Below are 12,953 nucleotides of genomic sequence, written 5' to 3'. Positions count from 1 at the left end.
TGTACTTTCTAGTATCAAATGAGCCTAGTTGGTGCTATAGACTATTAATATAATTTGTTTATAAGGCATCACAAAATCTGCAGTGCCCTATAATGGGGGGATAGAGCGTGTAACAAAGATATAGATGACAACAGGCATAGAAAGGACATACTGGAAGCATAGCAACTCAATACAACATGAAAACCGAGAGAAAAAAATGTAATTGCCCTTAGTCTTTCTCTGTCTGTGCACGAGACATGATAGGCAAGGTGTATATTAGATATGGTGGACAACAGGTAGAGAAAGGAGATATTGGAAGCATAGCAACTTAATACACTATGAAAGCTGTGGGGGATAAAAGTGTAATACTGTTCACAAGATATCACAAGTAACATACTGGTAGGTTAATTGACTGCTATTAAAATTGCCCTTAGTCTTTGTCTGTGTGTGTATGTTAGGGGATTAAGATTGTAAATTCTAATGGAGCAGGGACTAATGTGAATGAGTTCTCTATGCAGCACTGCGGAATTAGTGGCACTATATAAATAAATAGATGGTGATGATGATGATGACAAGCAAGGTGTATATAAAACATAATGGACAACAGGCAGAGAAAGGAAATACTGGAAGCATAACAGCTTAATACATTTTGAAAGCTGCGGGAATAAATGTATAATACTATGCACAATAAATGGAGGCAAGGTGTATGTTATATGACGTACAGAATATGCAGCAAGTGGTGGCTTGGAAGCAAACATGGACAGGGAGTGACCACATGAGAAGACAAGATCTATGAGGACCCTGCTCATGAGAGTGTACAATCTAGAATATTGGGACAAGGGAAACACAGAGAACATTGTTACAGGGGGAGTAAGTAGGACAAGTGATCTTGGGCCACTGCGAGTGGGTTTATGAAAAATACTGGTAGGTTTTGATGAATAGACATGTTTCTAAGGAGCGTTTGAAACATTGGATGCTGGTGCAGAGTCTGATAGTGGGTGGCAGCCTGTTCCATAGCATGACAGAAGTCTTGGAGGCAGAAGTTAGATGTGGTTATCACAGGAGAGTGGAGTCTGCATGCATTAGCAGAATGCATAGGATAGGAACTAGAGTAGAATGAGGTTAGATTGGAGATGTAGTGGGGGGAGAGGAGGAGGGCTTTGTAGGTGAGGAGTTTAAATCAAATTCTATAGGAGATAGGGAATCAGTAAAGGGATTGGCAGAGATGGGAGGCAAAGCTGTGGTGAGAAAGAAAAATCAATCTTGCCACAGTGTTAATGATGGACTGAAGCTGGGAAAGGGTGTGAGATAAAGAAGAGTATAAAAGAGTTTTGGAAGCATCATCATGCGAGGAAGGGTCTAATCAGGGTGATGTTGTGAGGGTGGAAACAGCAAGATTGGATGATGGACTGGATGGCGGGGGTAAAGGAGCAAGAGGAGTGACACGTAGGCAACAGACATGACAAACATAGGAGAGCATGGTTTTGACCATGATGAGAACAACACGTAGAGGTATGGATACTCTGAAGGTATGGAAGACAATGGGACATCCATGAGGATATGGCAGAGAGACAGCTGAATATGTGAGAGAGGGGGAAGAGGAGAGGTCAGGGGAGGAGACATAAATTTGGGTGTTATCAGCATAGAGATGGTTTTGGAGACTGAAAGATTTGATAGGCTTATCAACAGTGGAAGTGTACAAAAATAAGAGAAAAGGGCCAAAGATGGACCCTTGTGGGACCTCCACAGGTAGAGGGAGGGTAAGCGGATTCGGAGGTATAAATCAAAAGTGAGTTGTTGGAAATGTAGGAACCATAAGAGGACAGTATCACAAAGGGAATGCAGGAGGAGATGGTGGCTCACAGTGTTAAAAAGTGTCAGAGTAATTTCAGAGGAGGGAGAATTGACCCTTCAACTTGGCAGAGAGAAAGGGCCTGATTCATTAAGGATCTTAACTTAAGAAACTTCTTATTTAAGTCTCCTGGACAAAACCATGTTAAAATGCAAGGGGTGCAAATTAGTATTCTGTTTAAAAACTGACTGTTTTTTTTCATGTAGCACACAAATACTTGATAGCTTATTTGTACACTGAAATTTAAAGTTGATATTTGTGTGCTACATGAAAAAACAGTCAGTATTTAACTTATGTGCATAACAGAATACTAATTTGCACCCCTTGCATTGTAACATGGTTTTGTCCAGGAGACTTAAATAAGAAGTTTCTTAAGTTAAGATTCTTAATGAATCAGGCCCAAGATCTTTAGTAAGGGAAGACTCTATGCAGTGAACGGGATGGAGGAAAACTGGAGTGGGTTGGTAGGCTAGCTGCTCGAGTAATTTGGATATGAGAGGGGGGGAGAGATTTTGGGTGGGCCAGGGTCAAAAGAAGGCTTTCTGAGGTTTACTCTTGCAGCTATGCTAGCCATAATTATAGGAAACTAATGTAGTCAAACATTTTATACATGAGATTTGACCATGCTGTGATGTTAATTGCTTTATTAAGAGTAACACCAGTAAGCCCTTGCAATAATCTTGGTGTCCTTTATTTACTCAAGTGTTTCCATTTTGTTGTCTAAAGCCTACAGACCTTCTTCTAATTAGAGATCAGAGAATTGGCTGATTCTGAAATTCTAGAACAGCCAAATAGCTTACACCCCAGAGGTAATGGGCGATCAAAGTGCACTGAATGTAAGGAAACCTATCATGAAGGATCAACCAAGGAAGGATCAACCTCTTTAGCACTTATTGATTCTTGATTATTTTAGGAAAAAACATCTTTGAATGTTACTATATGAGATTGTGGCCTGTGATGTCAGCTGTGATGTCAGTGACTTATCTTTACTTCAGTTCTCTGCACATTTGGTACATTTACATCTTACTTATTTAGCCCTACAGTGACTAATATTCTATTGGTGTCCATGAAGTCTTTTTCTTCATTATACAAATTCTCCATATGTTCACATTTCCCCTTTTATATCACTCAGTACTTCTATAAATCCAAAACCCATTGTTTCTATATAAGTGTTCAAATACTCAGGCAATATGTTATTGCTATCTCAAACTATTTTTTACAAAGCACTGAGTAACGAAAAAATTCTAAAACCAGGTAATACATTAGCTTTTCAACTGGTGTATTTTTTCAAAGAGTGTAAGCAATTTTATATTCAATATTACTAGTTAGTTTGACATTATTTGTAATGAAAGTCATAATTGTATTGGGAAGCCCCAATGCATATCTTATTGTATTGACTACCTCCACACAAGTGACAACTCGTGTGAACAAAAGTGCTCACCAAATCACGTGACAAACTTTTCTTAAACTAAAGTAGTGGTTTTGTAATTATGAATCATGGGTACCCCATGTTTGTTGGCAGATCACCTGACAATAAAATTTGTAAATATCATCAGCTTTTCAAACCGTGAAAAAAACTTTTTTAATCAAATCTTTGTAGACTTCGAGGACAATACGTCAAGTCCTAGCATTAGTGAAAACAAAGTATATTTAAAATTAAGGTGACAGCAGCTACGAGCATGATGAGTCAGTAATAATGGTATGTAAATGTGGAGATGTGCCCCGCAGCACCCACGAAGAGGGTGAAGATGGATCCCGCTGTTGTGCCTGTGAAGAGGGTGAAGAAAGAAGAAAAGAAAATCAAATTACTGTTCCTGCGATCCAGCGCTGGTCAGTATTTCTTTTCTTCCGCAGCTCCGGCCAGCAGTGGGCAGGTGAGCCAATCAGTACTTGCTTCCCCCTGCTGGCCAATCGGAGGCCGGATGAGTGAGCCAATCCGCCAATATGCGAGCCAATCATCGTTCACGGCGGTGCCGAGTGATGACATCATGCCAGCGGTTATTTAAGCCACCGGGCGGCACCATCTTGCCACAAGTTCGCCAGCGTAGAAAGGAGAGGACGTCAAGGGACGTTCGGAGTGAAGAAGACAGAAGACGCCGGCGGAAGTGGCTGGGTGCCCTTGTCAGGGAAAGGAGATACCCTACCACTGAAGAACAGCGCCAGAGACGTTGGCAGGAAGCCCTTATAAGGCTAGGAGCACCCCCACCCAGAAGAGAGCAGGAAGACAGCGCCGGAGAAGCCCCACGCCAAACGGGAGGAGAGGCGTCACTGGCTGGAGGGTCTGGAAGACCCGGAGAAGATGTCAGGAACCTGCTCCACACAGTATCCTGCATGGAGTATGTAAGTATACTCTACTCTAGGTTGGGCACAATGCCTGCGGGAACTGTCGTGCACTAGGTCCATGGCATAGGCAGTGGGCACAAGGCCCTGGTGCAGATAGGCAGAGGTAGGGACATATTAGCATAAGGCCCTAGTTAGAGGGGCTTGAAGCCCATAGTCAGAGGGGCATAAGGCCCTAGTTAGTTGGGCTCAGAGCCCAGGGCAGAGGGGGCAAAAGGCCAATAGTCAGGGCACAAGACCCTGTAGTTAGCTGGGCTGGGAGCACAAAGACAGAGGGGGCATAAGGCCCTGTAGTTAGTTGGGCATAGAGCCCATAGCTAGAGGGCATAAGGCCCTAGTAGAGAGGGTACGAGGCCCTGGAGGTAGAACGGGCGTGAGAGGCCATAGAAAGGGTGCAGTCCCAGTGTTGTGTGAGTAAAGCTAGGTGATAGTCCTAGTTAACAGTAGAACAGTAGTGTGTATTCCGTGGTCAGCCTTCCAGATACAGCAGCAAAGTCTTATTCCGCCTGTGTGGTGAATACTGTATTATGCATTGTATTTGGTTGTGCTGTGTGTGTTTATTTACAGGTGCAAGACGTCAGACCCCCAATAAAGGTAGTTTCTTGTTTCCATACTGTTTTCCTGTTATAATCTGTGTCTGTGGGGACAAGGGTTAGATAGGGCCACACACAAACAGTTATGGAAGGACACACGGTAGTCTTCCTGTCCCGTAGGTCGCTGGGGTTACGCTAGCTTCCTGAGGCAGTGATTGGGCCCATCACTGGGAGTGCCACACAGCCCATTTGAATTCCAGGGGTACGTCCCGTGGTTCCATTTGGGTGTCCAGTCTGAGTTCCGGCAGGGTTCCTGGCAGTTCCAGATTGGACGGTGTTCCACTTGGGTAAAGGTGACCGTTTTGAGTTCAGCTAGTGGCCAATGGCGGTTCCGTGCGGAAGCTGCCACTCTGGTGGTGCGCTGCTCCAGTGAGCCCCAGTTGTGCAGGTGGTGACTGGTCCTTGGGATTCCGTGAGTAACCCCATAATGAGAAGATAATCTTTTCGGTACGACCTGGGAGAAGGTTTCAGGAACAGCCCTCCGGAGCAGAACATGAACCTCAGCTAGTGTTCCCCGTAGGTAGAGGGAGGAAGCTTAGGGAGTACACTACACCCAGTTTCTAGCGAAGTTGCGTACCCAACCATTAGTTAGTTGTTAGGGACAGGGTGCCTGTTGTTAGCTAGTGTCAGCTGTGTGGGTTGTACATACTACCCTCACCATGTCACTCACCGGACTGTGAGTGCTACTTCTCGTGTGTTTAGGAACCGTGGCCGCCCGCCATCCTGAGGGTCTGCGCATGTGCAGCCCTTTCAAGCATTCAGTATCTGTTGCTTTTCATTAATTGGCTGATCAGGCAACACTCCCTATTTAAAGCACCTGTGATCAATACCTCGTGGCCTGATCTTGGAGTCTCATTCCCATGAGCCTCTGAAGGTGTTCCTGTGTTTCCTCGTGTATTCAGCTCCTGCTGATTCCTGTTATTTCTATTGTGGTTTCCAGACCACTTCAACTCTCCTGTGTTCATCGTGTCTACACCAGCTGATTCCTATCCGCTGCCTCCGTTGTTTCTACAGAGTTCCTACTCACTTCAACTCTCCTGTGTTCATCGTGTCTACACCAGCTGATTCCTATCCGCTGCCTCTGTTGTTTCTACAGAGTTCCTACTCACTTCAACTCTCCTGTGTTCATCGTGTCTACACCAGCTGATTCCTATCCACTGCCTCCGTTGTTTCTACAGAGTTCCTACTCACTTCAACTCTCCTGTGTTCATCGTGTCTGCACCAGCTGATTCCTATCCGCTGCCTCCGTTGTTTCTACAGAGTTCCTACTCACTTCAACTCTCCTGTGTTTATCGTGTCTACACCAGCTGATTCCTATCCGCTGCCTCCGTTGTTTCTATAGAGTTCCTACTCACTTCAACTCTCCTGTGTTCATCGTGTCTGCACCAGCTGATTCCTATCCGCTGCCTCTGTTGCTTCTACAGAGTTCCTGCTCACCTCAACTCCCCGGTGTTCATCGTGTCTGCAGCCAGCTGATTCCTATCCGCTGCCTCCGTTGCTTCTACAGAGTTCCAGCTCATCTCAACTCTCCTGTGTTCATCGGGTCAGCGCTCCGCTGCTTCCATCTCTGCTACTGGAGTTCAGACCGCCTCGACTCTCCCGTGTTCTTCAAGTTCCAGTTCCATTTACTACTGCTTGCAGAGTATTGCCTCGTTCATGATGGTTTACCTGCCGTGCGCTGCACCAACTTGATTACCGCTTCCACCTTCCAGTGATCTCTCCTCCTGCCGGCCTTCAGCCGTTCAGGTATTCCTGCACATCTCTCTGACAGCCTGCTCTCCTGAACCGCGGTATTCATACTTCTCATTGACTTTGCTTGTGTATTGCATATCTAGCTGGACTGTGTTGTGTTCTCCTCCGGAGTCCTCTTTCCGCTGCCTCCCGTACTCATCGTTCCAGAGTGGCCTATCTCATTTCCTTGTTTTCCGGACAAGCTCTCGCATGGGCTTCCCCTCTGTGGGAAAGAAATGATCCATTATTACAGGATAGTGCCAAATTTATTTCCACGTTCCGAAGTGTATTTGATGAACCTGGTCGGGTTATTTCCGCTGCATCCAGCATCCTCCGTCTACGCCAAGGATCTCGCACCGTAGCTCAGTACGTCATTCAATTTCGGATACTAGCCTCTGAACTTCAGTGGAACGCTGAGGCACTGATCGCCGCCTTCTGGCAGGGGCTTTCCGATAAAATTAAAAACGCACTGACCTCACAAGAAGTACCCTCCTCTTTGGATGATTTGATTTCCCTTTGCCTTCGTGTAGACATGAGGTTTCGTGAGAATGATTCCGAAAGAGTAACTTCTTTCAAAGCGCCTCTTCGCTCTACCAGTAGAGTAGAGGGAGGCTGTGTTGCTTTTTGTCTTCCACAGATGACGGAGAGGAGCAGGAGAGTAGGGACCATTAGTTGGAGTGCCCGGGTGAGTATAACACTCTATTCCTACTTCTGGTTAGGCTCTCACTGAAGGGTGAGTAGAGTATCTGGGGCGGGACTGTTCCTGGTCCCAAATTCTCATAGTCCCGCGACCTTTGCAAGATCAAATCGAGGCAAGCGAGTGTCTCTGCCTTCTGCTGTGGTCTCGGACAGCCCTTTTCTGGTAGGCACGGCCTTAACTTCTGTTTCTTCCTTAGAGGGAAGTGGAGTGAGGTGACAGAGGTTCGGCTGCTGGCCTGCTGGGATAGGAGAGTGACTGAAGTGACTAGGAAGCGGACAGGAGGTGGCCATCGTTTGTAAGGTAAGATATTTGTGTGCATCTGTCCTGTTCCCCGCAGGCGTTACATTTTGGCATAGTCGGCAGGATCAACGATGGCTCATCGGGGGATCATTCCACGATACGAAGGAACCCAGCTGTGTCATCTCGTGCGAGGAAGTGGCAACGTTCATGAGGCAAGCCTTGGAATGGTGCAAGAAGTAGAAGAGGAAAGCATGCACTCAGCTGAGACAGAAGGAAGAAACGCGGTGCTGGAAGTGTGGGTTGTCCGGACACTTCGCACACGACTGCCTGGAAGACGAGAAGGTCTCCGGCGAGTGGGAAGGTGATGAGGTCTTTGGTGAGTGGGAAGATGAGGAAGTCTTTAAGAAATGGTCTCCAGAGAAGTCGGAGTCTGGAGAGAAGGATCGGCCGAGCCTGTTGACTGTTGGATCGCAGGTGTTCATCCCGTTCTAGCAAGATCTGCGACACAAATTTCCGCGGCAGCAGGATGCAGTAATGGCTTACGCGACTATGAGAAATCCGACATTGATTACACATGCAAAAAAAGAATAATTTCTGCAAACAACTACATCAATATTGACAGACTTACCTCCAAAACGACTCTGCAGATTTTTACGATGGAGGTAGAAGGATGACAGCACCTCCTTCCGACTGGTCAGCTCTCCGGAACCACTGTCTGAAGTCAGTGCAACTTGACTGAATAAAGATTTAAAGCGGCAATGTCGTAACCACACAGCTTCAACAGTTTGTGTGCGTCTGTCCTGTTCCCCGCAGGCGTTACATAATGATCGTCCTTACTTGGGAGAGATTTAGATGAGCATTTACTCTTGCTCCATGCCTAAACTTCACCAGATGTGAGTGAAAAAGAGGAATTGTTCTCAAACAACCTTACATCAAGAAATAAAGGCCATACATTATGTAAAAGACCAGTTGACCATTTGTCAATACAAGCCAAAAATTGCTGTTTTGTAAAAAAAATGTATCAAATGCACTGAGCATCAACACTTGCTTTATTGTACACTACAGAAGCTGTAAGGAAGCGTCCTAACCCAAGTAGTCCATATAACAGAGAGAGAGAAAGAGATAGTCCCTATGGAGATGGGTGTGCTGTTGGGAGTAGAAACAGCATTGTTTATAGTGGAGGGACTGTCAGCTACACTGGAGAAAGTGTCAGAGCCCAAGTACATGGACAAGTCACCCCCGCTGAAGTGGCGTGAATTGTGGCTGAGATTGCATAGAGATAGCGCCAGAACCAAGTTAGTGATAATACCCCCTCTAAGAGGGGGGTAGTGGTGAATTGTGTAAGACAGTGCACAAATGAGTGATATTATCTCACAGAGGAGGGGTGATTGAACACTACTGAGAGAGCTGAATGTACAATTAAAAAAAACATTTGAATATTGACTATCCAACTAACATAACCATGTAACGTTCTCCATCTCACTTCTAAACAGAGAAGCGTGATTCATCACTCCAAAGAACACGTTTCCACTGCTCCACAGTCCAGTGTCGGTCAGCTTTACACAACTCCATCCAACTTTAGGCATTGGTCTTGGTAATGTGAGGCTTGCATGCAGCTGCTCGGTCATGGAAACCCATTCCAGTAAGCTCCCTAAGCTTTTCAGAACGACCAATTTTGTATCACAAATGTTTGCAAATGGAGACTGCAAGGCTAGGTGCTTGATTTTATACACCTCTGGCAACGGGTCTGATTGAAACACCTCAGTTCAATAATTAAGAGTTGTGATCAAATACTTTTGTCCATATAGTGTATATGTAACTGCTTAAATGCCAACTCTAAATAGCCCCTACATTTTAACTTTTATGCAAATTTTTGAGCGTCTGTTGTTTTGCCTGCTCCACTACATATAGTAGATGGCTAATAAGAAGTTGATTGTACAAATGGGAGCTTAGATCCTGTGAATCAGAGCAAGTAAAGAGAAATAACAATGTGAAGCAGAATTTAAAAGAGAAAATGAGTTTCACTGCGAATTACTATACTTGAATAGTAGCAAACAGTCTTCATACGACCATACTCATAGTGCTTCCTATTTTTATTTACCTTTGTAATGTTGAACTTCGGTTCATTATTTCTCTATTGAAAATCCTGTTTTTATATATTTTCCATATTTATATATTCTATAGGGTGACATTAGCTATCACACTATTAAAGTAATTCTATCGTTTTCAAATAAGCATTGCATAGGCGATTCTATTGTGTTTCCAACGCACAAAGTAATTTATTTCAGTAGATGTAAATAGTTAACAATTCAATACATTATTATATTAAGATACAGTACAGTACAGCCAATACCAAAAGATAAATACATACCGCTGCTATCGCATGCGCTCGCTGCGCTCCCACGGGACCCAGTGCACAGTATATCTGTTTAGAATACTGTGGTCAGACTGAGGCTAGTGGGGGTGCAGCTATGATTATATATACTTTTAGTGTTACAGAGTGAACAACAGAGATGACGTGGCTTGTTTCTATAGGTCCAGGCTTCAGATGGGTCCAGGGTAAACAGGTCATAGGCTGGTTCAATCTAAGGAATCCAAAGGTGGGGGTCATCTCTCCAGGGGATGAGCTCTGTTCTTCCCGCCTGACTCTCCAGCTACAATTAGTCTATTAGCATTTTATGGTCAGTATCATATTAAAGGTTTATTCCCTAACATCAATAACTAGAGTATGCAATGTGCAATCTCTTCGCCGAATGCACCGGACAGCTGCTGGTAAAAAGGGGTTTAATATGATACTAGACATGACACCTTTCTTATAACCTGAACCTTAAATAACACTGAAGTGTACATATAATCATATTATATAAACTAATAATAAACTAAATACTATCTGCTCATAAATGACTGTGTAACGGAACCAATATGAATATGGATTACATAAATAACTAAATGTTGTAATGCGAGTGTGTACGTGCGTATTTTACCGTGCGATCGCAATATGCCATGTGTAGCATGGCATACTGAGAGCAATCGACCAATAGAACAGTATCAACCAATGTACTTTCGTTCATCCAATTATACGACTTCGACAGTTTCACCCTTTGATAGTATAATAAACTATCACCTTAAAGATGTTATATGCAGGATCTCAGTACCACGTTTCATTGCTATGTAATGCAAGTCCCCCTTGGTGTATGACCACGCTGTTTGTAGCTCTAAACAAGTTATCATAATAGAGAGTCTTAATCCTCAAAACGATTTCTTCTTTTACTATAGACTGTACACTTCTGGAGCTTGGAGATAACCTTTTGTATGCCCTTCATGGGTGCAATAAACTACGTAATACATTATTTGGAAGGGTACAGAGTACAACAGAACATGTATCAGTTATACAGAATACTCTACTACAGTTCTTCAAGTTTAACAGGTTCATCTGTCCAACGCATGTCTCCAAGCTCAGAATACATTTAAACACTTCATGCTCATCAATAGCATCATCCTATGTCTATCAATTATGCCATATACAATCTCCTTCAGCTTTCGTTAATATACACACTTCTAATAATGTCATCAGTTCTTTTCATCAACACTTGTGGGCGGGCTATTGTCTGTTCGTTCTTCCCAGTCTCCCAATACTCAGGTTTCTTTGTACATGGAACAGTGATCGGCTTGTAAACTATTGGGAGACTCCAGAATAAGGGACCTAGGTGTTGTACTTTTCCCCTAGTGACCTTCCACCCATAATTCGGGTACCTCAAGAATATTTAGTGGAAAGAGAACTAGTCCTACTTGATATAATCACTGAGGCACGTGAGGGCACACCCAGCACTATGTTTTGTCCAAAACCTTACCCACCCAAGAATGATAATCATTCTCAAGTATGCCTGCTCAAGTCCGAATATTACTGGACTGGCATCGCTGGGTGTACCTCTTTTTAACTATGGGGTCACCGTACTTCCGAACGTAAAGCTACTCAGACAATAGCCCCTCGCACTTTCTCCAAGCTCCAAGGTTTTCAAATTTTCCTTTTACCCCTAATTGAATAGAGTAATTGGCTGGACTGATTATGCTACTAACTTCTATTTCATCCCCAATATCTCATTATCATTACCTGAACCAGTCTCTGTCACCTGCCAATAATTAAAAGAATTGACCGTCCTGAGAAGAGAATGAAATGAAAGAAACACAGAACAGGAAAACTACAACTTCATGATGGACAACTGTCTTACCCTTTGGCTCAGGTGCTATTAACTGCATTGAGGCCTTCCAGAACAGATTCATGAGTGCCCTTGGACCCGTCTCTGAGTGTTGGCTCCTCTGCAGTGGGTGGAATGGGCACCAGTGTGTCTCTGCTACCCTTGAAGCTGTGATGCTGGTAGCCTACACCTGGTACCTGTCTGTCAAATAACCTGAGCCTAAGAAATTTCTGTTCCTCAACTTACTCTCCCGATCCAACATCCTGACAGTTAGTGTGACTTTTCAGGAAACAGTGTTTTGAAAGTTCTCGGTTGCTGTCTCACTATTTACCTTCCCTCTCAAGGTCTAAACTAGTCTCTCAGTTACAAATTCATCCCAAGAGGGGTCAAGAACATTTCAAAAGTCAACAGGTTAAGAAGCAGCTCAGGAGTGATCTTTGGTAGCGGGGAAGGACTAGTGGCCGAAGCTATCAGTCACTTCAATCAAGTTCCAACTCTTATTCTATTCAATTCGTTCTACCGAGTACCGTTACTTTATGTTCACACTGGTTTGTGGCTAATCAAAAGTATGTGATTTGTTACCACTTCTCATACATTATACATCTATTATCAATAACATGAATACCCCTATCACCTATTATAACTCTAGGGCTATCACATTGAATAACAAAAGCTTTGAATATGACACAGTAATACATTAGACACATTTTAATACACTTTTGCCCAGACATATTTCATTAGTACACCAGTGTATACTTAAGAATTCTGCATGGTGGTAATTGGATGACGTGGATTTGTTTTACCTGGAGAAAACCCCATCTGCAGGAGGGATATGGGATGGCTCTATTGGTATAATTTTTCTGACATTCTCTTAATCAAGATAGGACGTTGCCATCCTACTAGCTTGAGAAGAAACGTCCGGTGCACCCCATATACTCTTACCAGCTTGCACATACCTTCTGTACCCAGCTGAGCCAGACCATGTGCTGCCTCCGCTGGGTCTGGAAGATACACTCTGGGAGCTACTGGTCTACCTTGTCCATCTCTCCAGAGTCCACCAGACTCCTCACCACATCTTTTCACCTTTCATATAGTTAATTCTTCAGGTAACACAAATCTTCATATATTAACCAATATGTGTATGCGTGAATGTGTGTGTGTGTTCACATTTTAAAACTAAAATAATACAACGAAAAAAAACAAAACAAAACATAGATGTCACTCACCGGACTGTGAGTGCCATTTCTCCTGTGTTCAGGAACCGTTGCCGTCCGCCATCCTGAGGGTCTGCGCATGTCCAGTCCTTATTAAACCTTCAGTAC

This window comes from Mixophyes fleayi, chromosome 2 (genome assembly GCF_038048845.1).
Source record: "Mixophyes fleayi isolate aMixFle1 chromosome 2, aMixFle1.hap1, whole genome shotgun sequence".
Lineage (NCBI taxonomy): Eukaryota > Metazoa > Chordata > Amphibia > Anura > Limnodynastidae > Mixophyes > Mixophyes fleayi.
The sequence above is the reverse complement of the archived record's forward strand: the minus strand, read 5'-3'. Positions refer to the sequence as shown.